The sequence below is a fragment of the Mus caroli genome, unplaced genomic scaffold (assembly GCF_978045245.1).
Source record: "Mus caroli unplaced genomic scaffold, Mus_caroli_1 scaffold_12, whole genome shotgun sequence".
Taxonomy (NCBI): domain Eukaryota; kingdom Metazoa; phylum Chordata; class Mammalia; order Rodentia; family Muridae; genus Mus; species Mus caroli.
In genome coordinates, this window is record NW_028227267.1 from 112,710,037 (window position 1) to 112,733,395 (window position 23,359).

Consider the following 23,359-nt stretch of genomic DNA (forward strand, 5'->3'; position numbering starts at 1 on the left):
TCTCATTGTGTCCTGTATTTCTTGGATGTTTTGAGTTAGGATCTTTTTGCATTTTACATTTTCCTTGATTGTTGTGCCGATGTTCTCTATGGAATCTTCTGCACCTGAGATTCTCTCTTCCATCTCTTGTATTCTGTTGCTGATGCTCGTATCTATGGTTCCAGATTTCTTTCCTAGGGTTTCTATCTCCAGTGTTGCCTCATTTTGGGTTTTCTTTATTGTGTCTACTTCCCTTTTTAGGTCTAGTATGGTTTTGTTCAATTCCATCATCTGTTTGGATGTGTTTTCCTGTTTTTCTGTAAGGACTTCTACCCGTTTGATTATGTTATCCTGTTTTTCTTTAAGGATTTGTAACTCTTTAGCAGTGTTCTCCTGCAATTCTTTAAGGGATTTTTGTGCTTCCTCTCTAATGTCTTCTACCTGTTTACCAGTGTTCCTTTGTATTTCTTTAAGTGTGTTATTAAAGTCCTTCTTGAAGTCCTCTACCATCATCATGAGATATACTTTTAGATCCGTGTCTAGCTTTTCTGGTGTGTTGGGGTGCCCTGGACTGGGCGAAGTGGGAGTGCTGGGTTCTGATGATGGTGAGTGGTCTTGGTTTCTGTTAGTAAGATTATTACTTTTACCTTTCGCCATCTGGTAATCTCTGGGGTTAGTTGTTGTCCTTGTCACTGTTTAAAGATTGGAGCAGAAGCTGTGTTCCACTCACCAGCAGTCTCAAAATCCTGTGGCGGGGGTCGTGTGTAGCTGGCGGGTGTCAGCTGACCCTGCGCTCTAGCTACCCCAGCGCTTTTCTGACCTGAGAGGCTTGTGGCCCTACTGAGGTCGCATTTCTGCCTCCCCAACCAAAGCAGTCTCAGGACCCGCGCAATTGGACTGGAGCAGAAGCTGTGTTCCACTCACCAGCAGTCTCAAAATCCTGTGGCGGGGGTCCTGGGTAGCTGGCGGGTGTCAGCCGACCCTGCGCTCTAGCTACCCTGGTGCTGGTCCGGCCAGAAGTGGCCTGTGGTCCTACTCAGGCCAGCCGTTTTTCTGCTTCCCTAACTAATGCAGTCTCAGGTCCCGCGTGCAATTGGATTGGAGCAGAAGCTGTGTTCCACTCACCAGAAGTCTTAAGATCCTGTGGCGTTTTTATTATACAGATCTTTCACTTCCTTAGTTAGAGTCACGCCAAGATATTTTATATTATTTGTGACTATTGAGAAGGGTGTTGTTTCCCTAATTTCTTTCTCAGCCTGTTTATTCTTTGTGTAGAGAAAGGCCATTGATTTGTTTGAGTTAATTTTATATCCAGCTACTTCACCGAAGCTGTTTATCAGGCTTAGGAGTTCTCTGGTGGAATTTTTAGGGTCACTTATATATACTATCATATCATCTGCAAAGAGTGATATTTTGACTTCATCTTTTCCAATTTGTATCCCTTTGATCTCCTTTTGTTGTCGAATTGCTCTGGCTAGGACTTCAAGTACAATGTTGAATAGGTATGGAGAAAGTGGACAGCCTTGTCTAGTCCCTGACAAGTCTCTGAAGAAAGAAATTATAGAAGATCTCAGAAGATGGAAAGATCTCCCATGCTCATGGATTGGCAGGATCAACATTGTAAAAATGGCTATCTTGCCAAAAGCAATCTACAGATTCAATGCAATCCCCATCAAAATTCCAACTCAATTCTTCAACGAATTAGACAGTGAAATCTGCAAATTCATCTGGAATAACAAAAAACCTAGGATAGCAAAAACTCTTCTCAAGGATAAAAGAACCTCTGGTAGAATCACCATGCCGGACCTAAAGCTCTACTACAGAGCAATTGTGATAAAAACTGCATGGTACTGGTATAGTGACAGACAAATAGACCAATGGAATAGAATTGAAGACCCAGAAATGAACCCACACACCTACGGTCACTTGATCTTCGACAAGGGAGCTAAAAACATCCAGTGGAAGAAAGACAGCATTTTCAACAAATGGTGCTGGCACAACTGGTTGTTAACATGTAGAAGAATGCGAATTGATCCATTCCTATCTCCTTGTACTAAGGTCAAGTCTAAGTGGATCAAGGAACTTCACATAAAACCAGAGACACTGAAACTTATAGAGGAGAAAGTGGGGAAAAGCCTTGAAGATATGGGCACAGGGGAAAAATTCCTGAATAGAACAGTAATGGCTTGTGCTGTAAGATCGAGAAATGACAAGTGGAACCTCATGAAACTACAAAGCTTCTGCAAGGCTAAAGACACCATCAATAAGACAAAAAAAACACCAACAGATTGGGAAAGGATCTTCACCTATCCTAAATCAGATAAGGGACTAATATCCAATATATATAAAGAACTCAAGAAGGTGGACTCCAGAAAGTCAAATAACCCCATTAAAAAATGGGGCTCAGAACTGAACAAAGAATTCTCACCTGAGGAATACTGAATGGCAGAGAAGCACCTGAAAAAATGTTCAACATCCTTAATCATCAGGGAAATGCAAATCAAAACAACCCTGAGATTCCACCTCACACCAGTCAGAATGGCTAAGATCAAAAATTCAGGTGACAGCAGATGCTGGCGAGGATGTGGAGAAAGAGGAACACTCCTCCATTGTTGGTGGGATTGCAAGCTTGTACAACCACTCTGGAAATCAGTCTGGCGGTTCCTCAGAAAATTGGACATAGTACTATCGGAGGATCCAGCAATACCTCTCCTGGGCATATATCCAGAAGATGTCCCAACTGGTAAAAAGGACACATGCTCCACTATGTTCATAGCAGCCCTATTTATAATAGCCAGAAGCTGGAAAGAACCCAGATGTCCCTCAACAGAGGAATGGATACAGAAATTATGGCACATTTACACAATGGAGTACTACACAGCTATTAAAAAGAATGAATTTATGAAATTCCTAGCCAAATGGATGGACCTGGAGGGCATCATCTTGAGTGAAGTAATACAATCACAAAAGAACTCACACAATATGTATTCACTGATAAGTGGATATTAGCCCAAAACTTAGGATACCCAAGATATAAGATACAATTTGCTAAACGCATGAAACTCAAGAAGAATGAAGACCAAAGTGTGGACACTGTGCACCTTCTTAGAATTGGGAACAAAACACCCAGGGAAGGAGTTACAGAGACAAAGTTCGTAGCTGTGATGAAAGGATGGACCATTTAGAGACTGCCATATCCAGGGATCCATCCCATAATCAGCTTCTAAACGCTGACACCATTGCATACACTAGCAAGATTTTGCTGAAAGGACCCAAATATAGCTGTCTCTTGTGAGACGATGCCGGGGCCTAGCAGACACAGGAGTGGATGTTCACAGTCAGCTATTGGATGTATCACAGGGCTCCCAATGGAGAAGCTAGAGAAAGTACCCAAGGAGCTAAAGGGATCTGCAACCCTATTGTTGGAACAACATGATGTACTAACCAGAACCCCGGAGCTCTTGTCTCTAGCTGCATATGTATCGAAAGATGACCTAGTCGGCCATCAATGGAAACAGAGGCCCATTGGACTTGCAAACTTTATATGCCCCAATATAGGGGAATGCCAGGGCCAAAAGAATGGGAATGGGTGGGTAGGGAAGTGGGGGGCGCTATGGGGGACTTTTGGGATAGCATTGGAAATGTAATTGAGGAAAATTTGTAATAAAAATATTATAAATAAATAAATAAATAAATCTTTAAAAAAAATGAAAGTTTTATGAAATAAAAGCAGCCTAGTGATTTTGCCCTCAAAAAAAAAAAAAAAAAAAAAAGAAAAAGATCCTGTGGCGTGGGTCGTGGGTAGCTGGCGGGTGTCAGCCGACCCTGAGCTCTAGCTACCCCAGTGCTTTTCTGATGGTAGAGGCTTGTGGCCCTACTGAGGCCGGATTTCTGCCTCCCCAACCAAAGCAGTCTCAGGTCCTGCGTGATTGGACTGGAGCAGAAGCTGTGTTCCACTCCCCAGCAGTCTCAAAATCCTGTGGCGGGTGTCCTGGGTAGCTGGCGGGTATCAGATTTGATTTTCATTTCCTTTTTAGCTGAGGATGTTGAATGCTTTAAAAAATGTTTCTCAGCTATTTTATTTTTTTCTATGGATAATTCTGTTTAGATCTGTACTCTTAATTGGATTATTTGGTTTTTTGAAATTTCGTTTCCTGAGTTTTTTAATTATTTTGGATATTGGCTTACCATATCTATTTATATGTAGTTGGTAAAAATATTTTCCCATTCTCCAGACTTCTGCTTTGTCTAATTGGCACTGTCCTTTCCTTTACTGAAAAATTTCAGTTTCTTTAGGTTCCATTTATTAATTATTTATCTTAGGCTCTACTCAGCTATTAAAAAGAATGAATTTATGAAATTTTTAGGCAAATGGTTGGACCTGGAAGGCATCATCCTGAGTGAGGTAACACAATCACAAAAGAACTCAAATGATATGTACTCACTGATATATTAGCCCAGAAACTTAGTATAGCAAGATATAAGATATAATTTGCAAAACACATGAAACTGAAGAAGAATGAAGACCAAAGTGTGGACACTTTGCCCCTTCTTAGAATTGGAAACAATCACCCACGGAAGAAGTTACAGAGACAAAGTTTGGAGCTGAGACAAAAGGATGGACCATCTAGAGACTGCCATATCCAGGGATCCATCCCATAATTATCCTCCAAACGATGACACCATTGCATACACTAGCAAGCCTTTGCTGAAAGGACCCTGATATAGCTATCTCTTGTGAGACTAGGCCGGGGACTAGCAAACACATAAGTGGATACTCACAGTCAGCTATTGGATGGATCACATGGCCCCCAATGGAGGAGCTAGAGAAAGTATCCATGGAGCTAAAGAGATCTGCAACCCTGTAGGTGCAACATTATGAACTAACCAGTACCCCGGAGCTTTTGACTCTAGCTGCATATGTATCAAAAGATGGCCTAGTCAGTCATCACTGGAAAGAGAGGCCCATTGGATATGCAAACTTTATATTTCCCAGTACAGGGGAATGCCAGGGCCAAAATAAATGGGAATGGGTGGGTAGCGAAGTGGTGGGGGCAGGGTATGGGGAACTTTTGGGATAGCATTGGAAATGTAATTGAGGAAAATACGTAATAAAAAATATTAAAAAAACTAAACAACAAAAAAGTTATCTCCTGTGCCAGTGTATTCATGGCTATTCCCCACTCTCTTGTCTATTGGGTTTTGTGTATCTGGTTTTCAGTTGAAGTCTTTGATATACTTCGACTATTTTGAAAAATAATTATTACTAAAATAACTTTCTAATAATATGCTGCTAGACTCATAGATAAGTTTCTTATTTATTTTTCATCAGAGTAGTGTCCTCTGGAAGCAAATGGGTAAAAATGCAGAGACTCCCAGATAGGTACTGTCATCAGTTACACAGTTAGGTCATTGGTAGTTTGATGTCCTTGATCCTGGTTCATTTTTAACCTTGATTTAGTTACACGCAGCCTGAGGTACATATTTAAGTGCTGAATGGCCAGTGATGGTTTCATTTAACCCAGAGATGGAAGACCAGAGCTTGAAAGTGAGTCAGACACAGCTTGGACATCTTCTATTTTAGCATGTAAAATCTACCTGTTTATTAAAATTTTAAATTCTCAACCAACCACACAGTATTGCAAACCACTAATTACACCATTGTATGTCCCAAACAGGGCTTATATGGGATTAGCTTGTAAGATTCTCTATCTTCCTACCTTAATATCACAAGTAGTTTTGTTTGTAAGTAATATAGTCTAATTCTTTGAAGTCATATACGTTGCCAGATTGGAGGTAATCTATTTATATACTCTGATCACTTTTGCTTCCTTAATCTTTCTTTTCACCCCATTCCCATCAACCTTGTTACTCTTCCATCCCTTGTTGTCCTTTCCCAAGATTTATGGATTATGGTAGTTTTTGTAACCCACTAAAGTAAACCAAGGTCATCTTTGTGGTTATTTGACTGGAATTCTCCATTGAAGTCTAGTGTGGTTCCCAGAATTATACCTCTCAAGGCAATAATTCTTCAATGTTCCTAAATCTCTCACTGGGGAATGAAATTCCCTAGAATTCAATGCATCCTACCTCAGGTAACCATTGAAAACTATTACATGTGGAAATTAGGCATCAGACGAAAAATGATTGGGCAGATTCATGAGAAACATGGGAAATCTTGTTGGATGTAGTTTAGGGAAAAGAGAATAGAGCTTGTTATGGAAGTGCTGAACAAGAGTCATGTGGCCTGATTCTAAGAATATCACCAAGGAAGGTCGACCAGGTTGGGCACAGTGATGAGAGGAGGGTCTTAGAGGACATCATTAGGGAAAGAAACATGAACACAAACCTTGGAGGTTAGCATGTGGTTTCAGGGAGTTTCCCAAAATGAGGTGGAAACCACTGGAAGGCTTGGAATGGAGAAATGATTCGATGTAAATTATGTTACAAGAGCTTTTTACAACTATTCTAAGAACAGCTGGAGAACATCAATAGCAGAAGCTGACAAATCAGGAGTTCGTTGTAATAATCAGAAGAAGAAATGGTCAACTAGGCCAGCTATGTTGGTAGTATGCTGTGTATGATTTGCGTAGAGCATATAGTAATTTTTTTTTAAGGAACCTGATTTTACACAGACTTCTAAAATGGGGAAATCATGCTACTTTTCTATATCAATTTTCATAACTTGTTTTATGGCTTGAACATTACTTATTAATGTGACATGGCTTGGTATTTATTTGATTTCCTCCTACTATTCTTTGTGCAATGCTATTGAGATTAAAAACCACAGGATACGTAAAACTAACTCATTCTGTAACTCAATCGATGGTCTCCTTCCCAGAATTTGGAGTCAGAGTTTCCTAATTATTAAAATATTCATTTTGCTATTTATAAATTTATACATCTATATCATCAAGGGAAGTTTATTACCTGGATAAGCCAGGGCTATATTTGATAAGCAGATGTCATTCTTTCAAATGCAGTTAGATAAACACATAACATATCATTCCTAATTCTTAAAAAGGCCAAGCATGCACAGTTTATTGAACGGATGTTTGCAGCTATCTGTACTATACCTTGAAAATGAGTTGTCCAACGTAATATTTTTTATTATACTCTCACTCTTTTAAAACTTTCATACTTCTTATTTTTCATTTGTTTGATTTTGATATTTATAGACTCATTGGTTGGTTGATCAATTCTGCTCTTTTGAGACAAGAGCACACTATGTAGCCCAGGGTATCCTGGAATTCTTAAGTATTCTTACGCTACTCTGAGGTCACAGTGTTAGGATGACACACTGTTCTACCACTCCCGAATTCTAATAATTTAAATGGAATAGAAGGAAAATTAAATAAGCATTTTATGTAATTTATTCATAAATAACCAAGCCTCCCCTCTCTCTTCTTCCTGCATATTGAATTTGTTTGGCATTTTCTTGATTGGACCTCAGAGTTTGCTCACTTACTGTCTTCAAGTGGGTCACTGTTTGTTGTTTTTTCTCCGACCCCTGAAGGACTCCGTAGTCCTTTTATTATTCAGTTTTCTTTTCTGTTTTAGATCTTGCCCTTCTTGTTCCTTTTTGTATTACAACAATTCTTCTTGACTCAGAAGTCTATTCTCCACAGTCTATCTGCCCTTACCTCTGTCATTATTTCACTCTGCTCCCCCCCCCCCCCTGGGCTCCGATTCAATTACTGCCTGAACTTTCCTCTGTGGATTCCTGTGTGGATAGAGGACCTGCTCCTGCAGTTTTGGTCTCCTGTAAAACCAATCTGAGGCATCTTTCACAGTGTCGCCTGGGCCTATTTGTCTTTGTAACTTTCATACCACCTTTGCTAACTGGTATGTCCTCCATACTTCTCAAAGTTAAATAGTTTAAAGAAAATTTCTAAATATGTCTTCTGATTAGCCTTGCACTTCTTAAAGTTATTTTCTATAGGCTTCGGCATGATACTGTTATTCTCTTTCTGAAGGGTGATGATTCGTGCCGTACTTTCCTCTTCCTCTCTTGTCTATGCTCTATACTTTTTTAAAACACATCTTTTCCCTGTATATAATTTTATATAAATGACCATTTTTAAATTTAGTTTCTTCTTATACCTTTGAGAAGATGGCTCAGTGCCTTTCTCTGCCCTATGGTATAGGTAAGATTGATGTCTGTAGTTGCTCTGGGTAGCCAGCAAGCACTTGTGAGCACAGTGCAGCTAGGATGACAACTATACCTGTTGTTTCCTGTCTGCCTCTGAGTATGATACATATTTCTAAAATTAGCATGCATGTGTAGGGAGAGCTAGAGAAGGCAAGAACAATGGTTTATAAATTATACACTCAGCTGTTTTGGGGATGGGAATTCTGAGAGAAGGTTACATTTTTTTAAAGAATTGACTTTAAATGACTGATTTGTATGGTGAAAGTGAGTTGTTTATCAGCATTTTCTACTTTGCTCCATAATAAATCTCCACAATCCCCCAGCTTCATTAAGATGAAGTTATGCTAAATAATAATGCATAATATGGGAAGAAGGGAGATAGAAAAATAAGCTGAGTTCAAGCTATCAGAAGCAACAGAAGGAAGGAATTGCAGGGAGCTGGAGACTTGGGCTATCAGCTTGTAGATTATAGAACCCGAACTGTTCTTCTGGCTTATTAGGGTTAGGGTTACAAGAATCTCATTGTCCCTGGCCCTTCAATATATCTCATTCTTCTATTTTTAAATTGTTGTCTAACTCTATCTATCTATCTATCTATCTACCTATAATCTATTTATTTATTATGTGTCTACTATGTTTCTATCACCTCTCCCACTCTTTTTCCCTCATCTCTCCATTCCCTATTTCAACTCTTTTTTTTTTTAAAATAAAATTTGCTTGTAATTTTTAAAAGACTGAAAAAGGAAACCAGGAAAGACGAGAGAGAGAGACAGAGACAGAGACAGAGACACAGAGAGATATAGACAGAGAGACCGAGGCAGAGAGAAAGGCTCAGGTGACTAACCTTTAACATGATTAGGAATACATGGAGTCTGTACATTCTAAGGACCCCAGAGACTGCTTTACAGAACTTCTGGGAGAATGTGAACAATGTACAGTTAGTGAGATATCAGACAAATTCACCTGGAAATGTGAAGTCACTTGGTCCTTGGGACCATGAACATCTATCATAATCAGGTTAATATTTCTACTGAATCATTTATTCTCTATTACTTAACGATTTATAAATATGTTTAGGAGATCATCAATTGACCAAAACATGGTTGCAATCATATGCTGACATATACTCTTTTTGGTAGGTAATATGTAGTAAATATGATCTATTTGATTTCTGGTTTTCTTTCTGGTCTTCACCAACAAAAAGAGTTTGGGTAAAGTTTCTGATGGGTGGCTAGTGTCTCTCTCCATCTATTTCCACATATGATTTTCTTCCATTTGCCTTCATTATTTTTTCATTTTTCTTTGTTTCATAAGTCTGTGCCTTTAATGAAAAGCTGTCTCAGAAACCTTCAGAAATCCACATTACATACATAGAAAAGAATGAAAAAAACATACCTTCTCAATTTGTTTCTAGAGATGGCTGAGTTGAACTGAATGACCTCTAAGGTACCTTCCAGCTCTAAATTTATGTTGTTGTCACCAAAGACAGACAAAAGAAATCTATTAGGCTCTAGGCTAAGAGATGAATATCAAGTACTATATTCTTGCTGCAGGTGTATTTCTTCTTGAAGACACTGTGTGAGATTCAGCCCACTCTGGATCCTTACAGTCTTTCAGTGACAAAACAGAAGTTACTGTAAAAATATAAAATATCAGTAAAACCACTATTTTATTCTTAAACCAACTTTAAAACTTTAAATATATGTTTTGAGTCATTTATATTAAATGGAGAAAGTAAGATGATCTTAATGGGTATGTATAATTTTATAAAATTGTTAGGATTTGAGTATGGTCACAATTGCTATTACTCTAGTCTTAAGTGTGGCTAAAATTAATTTTTATGCTCGTGAGGGTCTCCAAGGTATTAAATGTGAATACCCTTTTGACAGCTAGTCCTGTGGTGTCTCTAGAAAACCTGAATCTATATCTGAGGTTTTTTGAAAGGAACAAATGCTTTGATTTTTTTTTTTATGTGCTGTGCTGGGCATTGGACATGCAGGGCAAATGCTTTCCTATGAAGATACAGCCCTAGCATAAAATTTCTGATTTTAAGATATCATATCTGCTTTTATATATTGGATCATTTGTATTATCTTTCATTATCTTCTAATTTTATTAGAAGTCATTGAAAATAGAGAATATCTAAACGCTGCATTTATGATAACAATTTCTGAAGTAGAATATATTGTTTTCCTAAGGCACACTAATTTTGATAGAAAAAATTAACATTGTAGTTTAGTAAATGCTTTGTGCAATATAAAGTTTTATAAATGACAATTTTTTAGTGTGGAAATAAAAGAATGTGACCTTGATGGACTCACGGATAAGTTTTCTGGTATTGTTCATCGAGCTTGTACATTTTTTGGTAATAGCTGTGTAATGAGTCAGAATGGAGCACCTCTGAAGGTTTTGTAAACCAGAGTCTGTGACTTCCATTAGAAATAGAGAATTTTCGGATGCTGCTGAGTTGATGTGAGGTAATACAGGAAAAATGGGCGTGAAGCAGAAGCAGAATTTCATTTCCTAGAAGCAGTGGAAGGATGCGTCACAGCTGTAGGAGGTATGGGGAGCTGGAGAGGCGTCGGAGTACCTTGCCTCTGAGCGCTCATAGAGACGAAGTCCAGCTTGAGGATGCCCTAACTTTGGATGCATATGCTTGAGAATTGTAGCAAATGGTATTCTTCCCTCAAACATAACCATTTGGTCATTTTCTATGTTTTATTTTAAGATAGTTCTCATGACCCTTATACACAATATAATTCAGAAGATCTGTCCTGTGGTTTTATTCTGTTTTGATTGGAATTACCAAATATTAATTTCCAGAGAGTTTTTTTTTTACAATTATTGTACTTTCTAAACAACTTTGTTATTTTTATTTATTTACTTGAGCTTTTATTGAAAACAGATTTTTTTCTCACATAGTATGTTCTGATAATTTTTTCCCTTCATCTACGCCTTCCTTTCTCTCTATACTTTCCCTCTAATCCTTATTCATCTCTCATTAAAAAAATAAACAGGCTTTTAAGGTATAATAATAGAATAAAATAATTTACTTTAAAACAAGATTAACTGTAGGCTTATCTTTTTCAAAACCTATTTTAGTAAGTGTGCTTAAATGTTTAATCTCCCCTCTAGCTCATCATCCACCATAGGGAGTGAAAAGGTAACATTAATATGGCAAACGGGAATGTGGACTGGTTAATAAATATTTGTTTGGGGTGAATCTTCTCTGTGTTGTCAGGATACCAACAGTTCAGTTCATACAAATCAGCAGTGGTAGCTTGATCCATGAGAAATCACCATTCACAAATTAGCATCAGCAGATTGATCCAGAAGAAACTATGAGGCTCTGCCAAAAAGGTGCCAGAGCGCCAGCACAAGTTCTTTGGTGCATTTATCTCTATGAGGTAGTGACACATCATGGCCAGGAAAGAGTGGCGAGGTGAGCTAATACTACATGGAACTGTCACTGTCAGTGTTGTTATATTTATAGTTTTTCCAAACATCACGTTTGCTCTAGCAGAACATCACATGCCCCTTTTCCGGATGGCTTCCAGAAAAATTCCATCTGCTTTCTCAGCAAAACATCCTCTTACTTGCCTGGGTCAGGAATTACATCCTCCCATAAGACAATTTCTAGAAAAAAAAAAATCACATGGCACAATGAGTCTCCAAAGAAACCAGAGATTTACACTTCAATTAACACATCAGAATACTATAAACCAAATAGAAGAATAAAGCCCAAGAGAAGGCACAGAAAACAGAAACACACCTTGGCTACTCACCCGAGAATCCCATAAAATCACCCAACTGGAAACCATAATATGTACATAAAGGACTTGTAGGAGAAAGAGAGAGAGAAAAGTAAATAAAGTAAATATGGCAAACGGGAATGTGGACTGGTTAAGAAATATTTGTTTGGGGTGAATCTTCTCTGTGTTGTCAGGATACCAACAGTTCAGTTCACACAAATCAGCAGTGGTAGCTTGATCCATGAGAAATCACCATTCACAAATAAAAATAGAAAATAAAGTCTACTAAAATAAACTTTTTGAAAGTTCTGACATGACAGTATAGGAAAAGGAACCTCAAAGATGCCATTTTTCATTTTCCATTGGCCCTCTAACTGCTAAGTATGCAGCCTACCCTAAGAATAGTTTGATTGCTCAGTGAGACTTCTTTGGAGGAAACTAAACTTTCGTTTGTAAGTGGCCATTTATTCCAGAATTACTTTGGGTTAGGGATGGGGGCATGTGTCCACTTCTTTCACAGTTATCAGATAAGTCCACTTTCTGAAGAAAGTTGTGTCCACATCTCCATTCAATTCTAGGACCACATCTGGTTTAGACCCAAGCAAGCCCTGTGCATGCTGCCTTGTATCTGTGAGTTCATATGTGCAGCAATCTTTTGGTTTAGAGTGCCTTGGTTTCTTGGAAAATGGTTTGTCTTCTATTTCCTCTACATCTTATATTCTTTCTGTCCCCTCTTCCACAGGGTTCGCTGAGACCTATGGGAGGGATTTCATGGAAATGTCCTGTTGGGGGCAGAATGTTCCTCAGTCTCACCCTCTCTGCATAATGTCTGACTGTGGGTCTCTGCATTTGTTTTCAGCTTCTACAAGAGGAAATGTCTCTGATAATGGCTGAGCAAAGCACTGATCTACAAATATCACTAGTATCACCAGGAATCATTTTATTTCCACACCCTTTTGTAGAATTGTAGTATTTTGTTTTACCCTAGGTCCCTAGACTATCTAGTCACAGAGTCTCTGTATTAATAAGCCTTGCAGTATTAAGTATGGGTCCCATCTCTTGCAGTGGGCTTTGAGTCAAATTAGATATGGGATTGGTTACTTACACAGCTTTGTGCTAACACTTCACTAGCATATTTTGCAGGTAGGACATCATTGAAGACCGAAGTGACTAAGGCTGGCTTAGTGTTTATGTTTCTCCTTTGGTAGCATGTATTGTACCTCTGGTACCTTGTACCAAACACAACATAAGAGAAATGAAGGTTCTATGTAGGCATCAGCTCAGCCTCTTCAGGTTCCCTTAGTTGGTCTCTGCCATGGGATCTTGCTGTCATTTTGTGGCGAGCAAACTATACTCTTAGTAACAGCCTATATGTTTGAGGATTCCCGTGGAACCACTTTGGTCAAAACTTCAATTAGATGTAACCCAGTTCAGGTCCTGGAAGCTTCATTTAATGCAAATAAGTGGCCAACTAGAGCTATGTATCCTCCATAGTTTTGGTGATTTTTAGATTATATTAAAAATGTATATATTTATTTGGCTAGGAATTTCATAAATTCATTCTTTTTAATAGCTGAGTAGTACTCCATTGTGTAAATGTACCACATTTTCTGTATCCATTCCTCTGTTGAGGGGCGTCTGGGTTCTTTCCAGCTTCTGGCTATTATAAATAAGGCTGCTATGGACATAGTGGAGCATGTGTCCTTCTTACCGGTTGGGACATCTTCTGGATATATGCCCAGGAGAGGTATTGCAGGATCCTCCGGTAGTACTATGTCCAATTTTCTGAAGAACCACCAGACTGATTTCCAGAGTGGCTGTACAAGCTTGCAATCCCACCAACAATGGAGGAGTGTTCCTCTTTCTCCATATCCTCGCCAGCATCTGCTGTCACCTGAATTTTTGATCTTAGCCATTCTGACTGGTGTGAGGTGGAATCTCAAGGTTGTTTTGATTAGCATTTCCCTGATGATTAAGGATGTTGAACATTTTTTCAGGTGCTTCTCTGCCATTCGGTATTCCTCAAGTGAGAATTCTTTGTTCAGTTCTGAGTCCCATTTTTTAATGGGGTTATTTGATTTTCTGGAGTCCACCTTCTTGAGTTCTTTATATATATTGGATATTAGTCCCTTATCTGATTTAGGATAGGTAAAGATCCTTTCCCAATCTGTTGGTGGTTTTTTTGTCTTATTGATGGTGTCCTTTGTCTTGCAGAAGCTTTGTAGTTTCATGAGGTCCCACTTGTCAATTCTCAATCTTACAGCACAAGCCATTGCTGTTCTATTCAAGAATTTTCCCCCTGTGCCCATATCTTCAAGGCTTTTCCCCACTTTCTCCTCTATAAGTTTCAGTGTCTCTGGTTTTATGTGAAGTTCCTTGATCCACTTAGATTTGACCTTACTACAAGGAGATAGGAATGGATCAATTCGCATTCTTCTACATGATAACAACCAGTTGTGCCAGGACCATTTGTTGAAAATGCTGTCTTTCTTCCACTGGATGGTTTTACCTCCCTTGTTGAAGATCAAGTGACCATAGGTGTGTGGCTTCATTTCTGGGTCTTCAATTCTATTCCATTGGTCTACTTGTCTGTCCAAATGGATGGACCTGGAAGACATCATCTTGAGTGAGGTAACACAATCACAAAGGAACTCACACAATATGTATTCACTGATAAGTGGATATTAGCCCAAAACTTAGGATACCCAAGATATAAGATACAATTTGCTAAACGCATGAAACTCAAGAAGAATGAAGACCAAAGTGTGGACACTGTACCCCTTCTTAGAATTGGGAACAAAACACCCATGGAAGGAGTTACAGAGACAAAGTTTGGAGCTGTGATGAAAGGATGGACCATCTAGAGACTGCCATATCCAGGGATCCATCAGATAATCAGCTTCCAAACGCTGACACCATTGCATACACTAGCAAGATTTTGCTGAAAGAACCCAGATATAGCTCTCTCTTGTGAGACTATGCTGGGGCCTAGCAAACACAGAAGTGGATGCTCACTGTCAGCTATTGGATGGATCACAGGGCTCCCAATGGAGAAGCTAGAGAAAGTACCCAAGGAGCTAAAGGGATCTGCAACCCTATAGTTGGAACAACATGATGAACTAACCAGTACCCCGGAGCTCTTGTCTCTAGCTGCATATGTATCAAAAGATGGCCTAGTCGGCCATCACTGGAAAGAGAGGCCCATTGGACTTGCAAACTTTATATGCCCCAATATAGGGGAATGCCAGGGCCAAAAGAATGGGTATGGGTGGGTTGGGAAGTTGGGGGGGTATGGGGACTTTTGGGATAGCATTGGAAATGTAATTGAGGAAAATACGTAATAAAATAAATAATAAAAAATGTATATATTTTATGAAGCTTCTGGTCTTGGGACTACCCCTCAAATGACCCTACCTTTAGCTGTCTCTCTTCCCATTCCATGTGTTGTCCTTTTCCCTCCCTTTCTCTATTTTTTTCTTTCTGTCCCAAACAAGCATAACTATGTATTCTATATCCCTTTTCTAAAGAAATCTATCTGTCCTTACCTAGTCCCTTACTGTATAGTTAACCTCTGTAGGTATAAAAATTGTAGCTTGATTACCAATCGCTAAATAGCTAGTACCTACAAATAAGAAAATACACATTTCATTTGTCTTTCTGAATCTGTTTTACCTCACATAGAATGACTTTTTTTTCTAGTTCTATATATTTCCCTGTGAATTTCATTTTTAATGGCTGAGTAACATTCCCTCGTGTGAATGTACCACATTATTATTATCCATTTTAATTTCTGGATTTTATGAGTAGAGTAAAAATGAACATGGTTGAGCAAATGTCTCATGATAGAATGAATAATTCTTTAGATATATGCTCAAGAATAATATAACTGGACCTTGGTATATCTGGGATATATCCATTCCCAGTGTTTTCCTGAATTGCCACAGTGACTGCCATTATGGCTGCACCATTTTACACTCCCATCAGGATAGATAAGTGTTCCTCTTCACATCCTCGACAGCATGGGCTGTCACTTGTTTTATTGATCTTTAATAGTCTGAAAGTTGTAAAATAGAATCTCAAGGTAATTTAGATTTGTAACCCATTGATAACTAAGGATATTGAACATTTAAGTGTTTTTGAGCCACTAGAGGTTCCTGTGTTGATAATTCTCTGTTTAAGTGTATATATATATTTAAATTGGATTATTTGTTGACATCTAGTTTTGTTTTTTTGTTTGTTTGTTTTGTTTTGTTTTGTTTTAATTCTCGATATATTTTGGACCTTGGCCCTCTATTGGATATGTAAGTTATAAAATTCTTTGCCTCTTCTGTCAAAATGACATCATCCCTTGGCATGGAGAAGGTTTTCATTTTCATGAGGTCCCATTCATTGACTGTTGATCATAGTGTCTGTGCTTATGCTGTTCCTGTAACAACTATGTACTCTTCAGAAGTGTTTTCCTGTGCCAATCAGTCCTTCAGTCCTTTAATTTCTTTCTTAAATAATGTTTTGACCCATTTTTCATTAGTTGTGAGTTGTTCAGTTTCCATGAGTTTGAAAACATTCTATTGTTGACTAAATAACTTCACTTTTATGTAGAATACCATTCTTTTATCTAAAAGTTGAATTGATTCTTATGTAAATTACAATTTGAAATATACAAAATGTAAAATTCCAACAATATCTAAAATTTTATCTCTCAGATAAAATATTGGCTATAGAATGGTTATATGTTCAATGGTAGAACATGTCTCTGTTATCAGTGAGAGAGAGCAAGTGAGCAAGATAGATAAAGATTGCTAGAAAGATAGAAAGATAGATATAGCTAGGATAGATAGATAGATAGATGTTGAATTTATACTGTGAACCATTTTGACTTGTCTTAAAATGTGTCTTAGAGCCTGTAAATAGTATGTATATGTAGCATATTTTCATATAATACATGAAACACTGCAGTGAAATTCTGAACAAAATATATTTTTGATTATTAACCAGTGTATATCAATAAATAATATGTTTATTGCATAGTTTAATTTTAAAATTAATGGGTAGGAAATGTAAGTTACTCTAGTATTTCAGATGTCTATATTTAATAGACTGGAGCTAGAATAGAATATTTTAAGTCTGAGCAGTCACTTTGAATTGTAAGAAGATAATTATAATTAGAGCAAATATTCATTATAGCTTGATTTTTAGTTTTAATACTGTGACGTATTTGTAAGTTTCATTTAGAGGCAGAAATATCGAGAGCAGTGTTTATTTAATGTTTTTGTCAGTATGCTTCTGACTCCAGGAGTTCAGGTGCTTCAAATGCTGGGACATAGCCTCTTTCTGGCTCACACTGCTGATTATTTTACACACTGTTACCAAATTGCTTCCCTGTGGCTGTCTTGGCTAAACTGGCAAGAGGCGATTCATGCCTTGCCAAACAAAGTCAGGCTGCAGACTCAGTCATGCCCATTTTTTAATGAGTTCATGCTTTCTAGTTTATCTAAACATACTTTTTTCTTATTTGTTTAATCATAATGGTGTGCTGAAAGTTCATTATTTGTAAAGCATGCAGTGACTTTTAAAAATAATATTATCGGAACCCCCAATGGAGAAGTTAGGGTAAGAACTGTAAGAAATGAAGGGGTTTGCAACCCCATAGGACAAACAACAATATCAACCAACCAGACCCCCAAATCCCCCATGGACTAAACCACCAACCAAAGAGTACACAGTGGGTATCCATGACTTCAGCTGGATATATAGCAGAGGATTGTCTTATCTGGCATCACTAGGAGGGTAGCCCCAAGTCCTGTGGAGGCTTGATGACCCAGGATAGGGGAACACTAGGCCACTGACACAGAAGTGGATGGGAGGATGGGGGAATACTTCCATAGAGACAGAGGGAGGGGAAACTGGGAAATGTAAATAAATAAAATAAGCAACAAAAACATAAAATAATATTATCACTATCTAAAATATATCACACACTATTACATTCATAACAGAAATTAATTATTTATAGATAATAACAATTACAAAATATGATCTCAGTTAATTGTATTGATTTTCACATCAGTAAAATCAGAGATAAAAATATCATGTTGAGATATGACGTATATAATGAAAAAGTTGAATAAATGGTAGCTAGTATTTTGAAAATGGTTATATGTCTTAACAATTGAAGTGAGATTTTGAAACCATAAAAAAATTTAATCATTACAAATTGATGCTACAATTGGCTTTATTCTCTAAAGCTCCTGTGAGCATCAATCTACCATAAAAGGTTATTTCCATAAATCTGGCTCATAAAGTCAGTTATAAGAGTTCTTTCTACTCTGAGGTTTTAAAATTAAAATTTTCCATGTAGAAAAAAATGTTGTATAGATGATCATTCACAAAATAGCACTCAAAAATGTGGTTCAGTGTAATGCAAGATTATAAGGGGAAATACTCAGGCCAAACTACTGTATTTACATCATATTTGCTACCAGAAAGAGAAAGACAGGAGAGAGTTTAAAAATAATTTGTTCTTCTACAAGAAACTCACTGATAAATGCCTATAGTGTACTTTACAGCCTATGTTCCCACTCAGATATGCAGACAGCAACACATTTATTAGACCAATTATAAAATCAGCATTTAACCTTATACCAATTTTGAGACTCATGATCTAGATATGAAAGGAATTTTAATATAAATCTACAAAATCAGTCATACAAATTTTAGTGAAAACAACGAGAATAGTAGCAGCATTTATATTTCTACTTTTGATTTTTTAAAATATTTTTATTAGGTATTTTTCTCATTTACATTTCCAATGCTATCCCAAAAGTCCCCCATACCCTACCCCCCACTCCCCTACCCATATGCTAGGTCCATCCATTTGCCTAGGAATTTCATAAATTCATTCTTTTTAATAGCTGAGTAGTACTCCATTGTGTAATTGTACCACATTTTCTGTATCCATTCCTCTGTTGAGGGGCATCTGGGTTCTTTCCAGCTTCTAGCTATTATAAATAAGGCTGCTATGAACATAGTGGAGCATGTGTCCTTCTTACCGGTTGGGACATCTTCTGGATATATGCCCAGGAGAGGTATTGCAGGATCCTCTGGTAGTACTATGTCCAATTTTCTGAGGAACTGCCAGACTGATTTCCAGAGTGGTTGTACAAGCTTGCAATCCCACCAACAATGAAGGAGTGTTTCTCTTTCTTCACATCCTTGCCAGCATCTGCTGTCACCTGAATTTTTGATCTTAGCCATTCTGTCTGGTGTGAGGTGGAATCTCAGGGTTGTTTTGATTTGCATTTCCCTGATGATTAAGGATGTTGAACATTTTTTCAGGTGCTTCTCTGCCATTCGGTATTCCTCAGGTGAGAATTCCTTGTTCAGATCTGAGCCCCATTTTTTAATGGGGTTATTTGATTTTCTGGAGTCCACCTTCTTGAGGTCTTTATATATATTGGATATTAGTCCCCTATCTGATTTAGGATAGGTAAAGATCCTTTCCCAACCTGTTGGTGGTCTTTTTGTCTTGTTGATGGTGTCTTTTGCCTATCAGAAGCTTTGCAACTTTATGAGGTCCCATTTATTGATTCTCGATCTTACTGTACAAGCCATTGCTGTTCTATTCAGGAACTTTTCCCCTGTACCCATATCTTCGAGTATTTTCCCTGATTTCTCCTCTATAAGTTTCAGTGTCTCTGGTTTTATGTCGAGTTCCTTAATCCACTTAGATTTGACCTTAGTACAAGGAGATAGGAATGGATCAATTTACATTCTTGTACATGATAACCGCCAGTTGTGCCAGCACCATTTGTTGAAAATGCTGTCTTTTTTCCACTGGATGGTTTTAGCTCCATTGTCGAAGATCAAGTGACCATAGGTGTGTGGGTTCATCTCTGGGTCTTCAATTCTGTTCCATTGGTCTACTTGTCTGTCGCTATACCAGTACCATGCAGTTGCAGTTTTGATAAAGAGAAACATCTGACCACTTGCCTTGCTCATCGGGAACCACCATGCTGCCTTGCATACTGTACCAGTGGGTGTGGGGAAGACATCTGTGCTTGATACTTTTGTTGTTTTTATCTCAGAGTCAGATTCTGGACTTCTCATGTGAAATTGTGTAACTATATATCAAAATATTATAATTCTGGAATGAATCTGCATCAAATTATATTGCATTCTACAAAATTAGAATCTGCCAGTCAATAGGTTATGACAGTAGTTTCAAGTAGGCATTGCCAGTCAAGTCAGCAATCAAGTTAGTATTTCCTAGTGATATGGTGTACAAAGACTTGTTGGCATTTCATTTATGCTGTAAGTGTCTAGTACAGAGAGAACTGAAATCGTGTTAATCATTATTTAGTCTTTTGGTGTGTGTGTGTTTGTGTGTGTGTTTGGAGGTGTCTGGTATTTGCCTTTGTCCTTTATGATGAGAACAAGTCATCCTTCAAGTGAATATTCCAATATATTGTCAGCATCCATTACCTCTCCTGCTGAGAGGAAATCAGCACATGTGATTGGGCTTTTATTTCTATATTTAAAAAATATTCTGTTTTTGTGCTTTGTTCTCTTCTTCTCAATGAAATGTCATTTTTTCATATTAATTACTTCCATGGGAATTCTTGAAATGTGTTCTCATTACTGTTACATTCAGAGAAAAGAAAAAAAAACAATCTATAGAAATTTCAAAATTAAATTAAACACATTTGTTAGAGAGTTTTATTTAATTTAGAAATTGTATTTGTGCATCTAAATTTATCTATGGGGAAGGTTTTAAAATCAAACTGGAATCCTCAATCATTTGTTTAGTGATGATGATGGAAATATTTCTTCTTGCCACGAATCTATGGCAAGATGTTAGACATGAAACTCTGTGTGTAACAAAAGGGTCAGACTTTAAGGGGAGCCTAAAGGATAGGAAAAAGTGAGGCAAATATGCTTACCATACAGTGCATGGCCCATGAAAAGATCCTGATGTAACACTGTATCAGGTACAATGAATATGCACAATCATAAATCATTGATATATTTGCTGTGTATGGTTTATTTAACACATTGCTTAATGAAAAAATATTTTCTTCAAAAATACCATAAGAAAAAGCAGAAGAATATATATGTATAACTTATAGTAGGGTGCCCAAATCTGACCTTTTAACTCAATACCTTTTCATTGTAATAAGCACTCGATTTATTAAAACCAAGTCAAGAACATAAACAGTTGTTCCTCTCTAAGGCAGTGGTTCCCAACCCTCTTAATGTTGTAATTCTTTATTATTATTATTATCAATTAGATATTTTATATATTTACATTTAAACTGCTATCCTGAAAGTTCCCTATACCCTCCCCACCCCCACCTCCCTTCCCACCCACTCCCACTTCTTGGCCCTGGTGTTCCCCTTGTACTGGAGCATATAAAGTTTGCAAGACCAAGGGGCCTCTCTTCCCAATGATGGCAGACTAGGTCACCTTCTGCTACATATGCAGCTAGAGACACGAACTCTGGGGGTACTGGTTAGTTCATATTGTTGTTCCACTTATAGGCTTGCAGACCCCTTCAAATGCTGTGATTCTTTAATACAGTTTCTCATCTTTTTCTGACCTTCTAACCATGAAATTATTTTCACTGCTACCTCGTCACTGTAATTTTTCCTCTGATATGGATTTTAATACAAACGTTTGTTCTTTCTGATGGTCTTTAGTGACCCCAATTAGAAGGTTTCTCAATCCCAAAAGGAGTCATTGCCCACAATTGAGAGCCACTGGTCTTGGATGTCTTTGAAGGTGACTCGGTCTTTAAAATACAATAAATGTTTAGAAGGTGTTTGCTCTTCAAAATATAATAAATTATAAAGTACATCCTGCATCATCCTTTATTTTAGACTGGGTAACTTCTCAGTCTTTTTAATATAGTTGTGTTTAATTTCATCACACTGTTTTCTTTGTACTATTAATATTATCTCACACAAATAAATGGCAGCATATATGAAGGAAATATGGTTCCACAATAAGAATGAGTGAATCACAAGTCCATCAGAACAGACTGAAAGGTGCTACAGTGAAGAGATTTCTAGTCATCCTGTGTTCTTGCCAACACTAGATACCACCAATCTTTTTCACTTGAACCATTGTAGTATAAACATTAGGCTCTTATGTCATACTGTTGTTTCTCATATAAATCAAGGAAGAACCTGCTTTCAATAAATCATATTTCATTTTAATTTTTACTAAAATTTGTAATGTTTTACTATATAAGTAAGAGGAGTAAAAATAAAATAAAATATTTAATAATAAAGGAGCTGAATGTAATTCCTCATCAGTCATAATTCTGATAAATTTTACCTGGGCTTATTTAATTAATCCACAGTATCATAAACTGTGATAATCAAAACATCAAAAAGCAAGAAGTTCCCCAGGTTAATACCAAGCACTCTTACTACTGGTTAAAATTGTCCCTGGTCTGTGAATGAATAGGAATTAGAACGAATTAATAGCTACATTGAAGTTGTGTGTGAGCATTGCTTTCTATTAATTTAACTGTGGTTGTGTTTTTAGAAGAAATTGTATAAATTGTTCTTCCAGCGATGGCTGCTATTTCTCTGTTTAGCTGACAATCCTGAATGTTTACTGAGATTTGTGGAGAAAAATCTTACATCATTTTCCACTATAAAAAGATATAAGTATCAACTAACCTGGACCCCCCAAAGTTCCCAAAGAGTAAGGCACCAAAGAGAATACATAGCCTGGTTCATGGCCCTGAGTACAGAGCTCAGTGGGAAAGGATGCGTCTAATCCTGTAGAGACTTGATGTCCCAGGGAAGGAGGATGCAGTTGGGGATAAGTAGGTGGTGGGTTGGGAGGAATATGAGAGCATTCTCTCAGAGGAAAGGTGGATGGGGAATGGGGTCAAAAACTCTTGAGGGGGAACTGGGAGGGGGCAACATTTTGAATATAAATAAATAAAACACTTTCAAATATAACTATAAGAAAATGTTCTAATGATAGCAAAAGAACCATTTTCCAAAGTAAATGCATCTTTAATGATATTAGTTGGTTTCAAAAACGTTCATGTTGTTCACACGTCTTTTCCATTTTCCTTCCAGGGATGTTATCCTTGTCAGTAATATAAGTATCAGGGATTGCTTTACTTATATAATTACAGTATACTGTCCAGAAAACAAGTGCAGTTATCTGTCAGGATTCTCCTAGGTAACTTTGAAATCTGGTCAAATGTACTGAATGAATGCATCAATGAAAGACTTAATTGGCATTGACAGTCTTTCTTCCAAGGTTGGTAAGGAGCATTGTGAGAAAAAGACTCACACCTCCTTTTCCACCAAGGCTCTTGGCACAGAGTATTGAATAGAGTAGCACTTGAGATATTTTGGGGACTGATGAATTTAAATATTTTCATGAAGTAAGTTGATGTATATTACTCTCATTTGGGGATGCTAGCAGATACTCAGCTACCATCTACTGACT

General features: G+C 37.5%; 1 protein-coding gene across 1 annotated transcript in view; it reads left to right on the forward strand.

The window, feature by feature from the left end:
* The window catches only part of Gpc5 (glypican 5), a 1,376,768-nt gene that overhangs the window by 455,782 nt on the left and 897,627 nt on the right, over positions 1–23,359 (forward strand). The gene's annotated exons all lie outside the window — the stretch shown is intronic.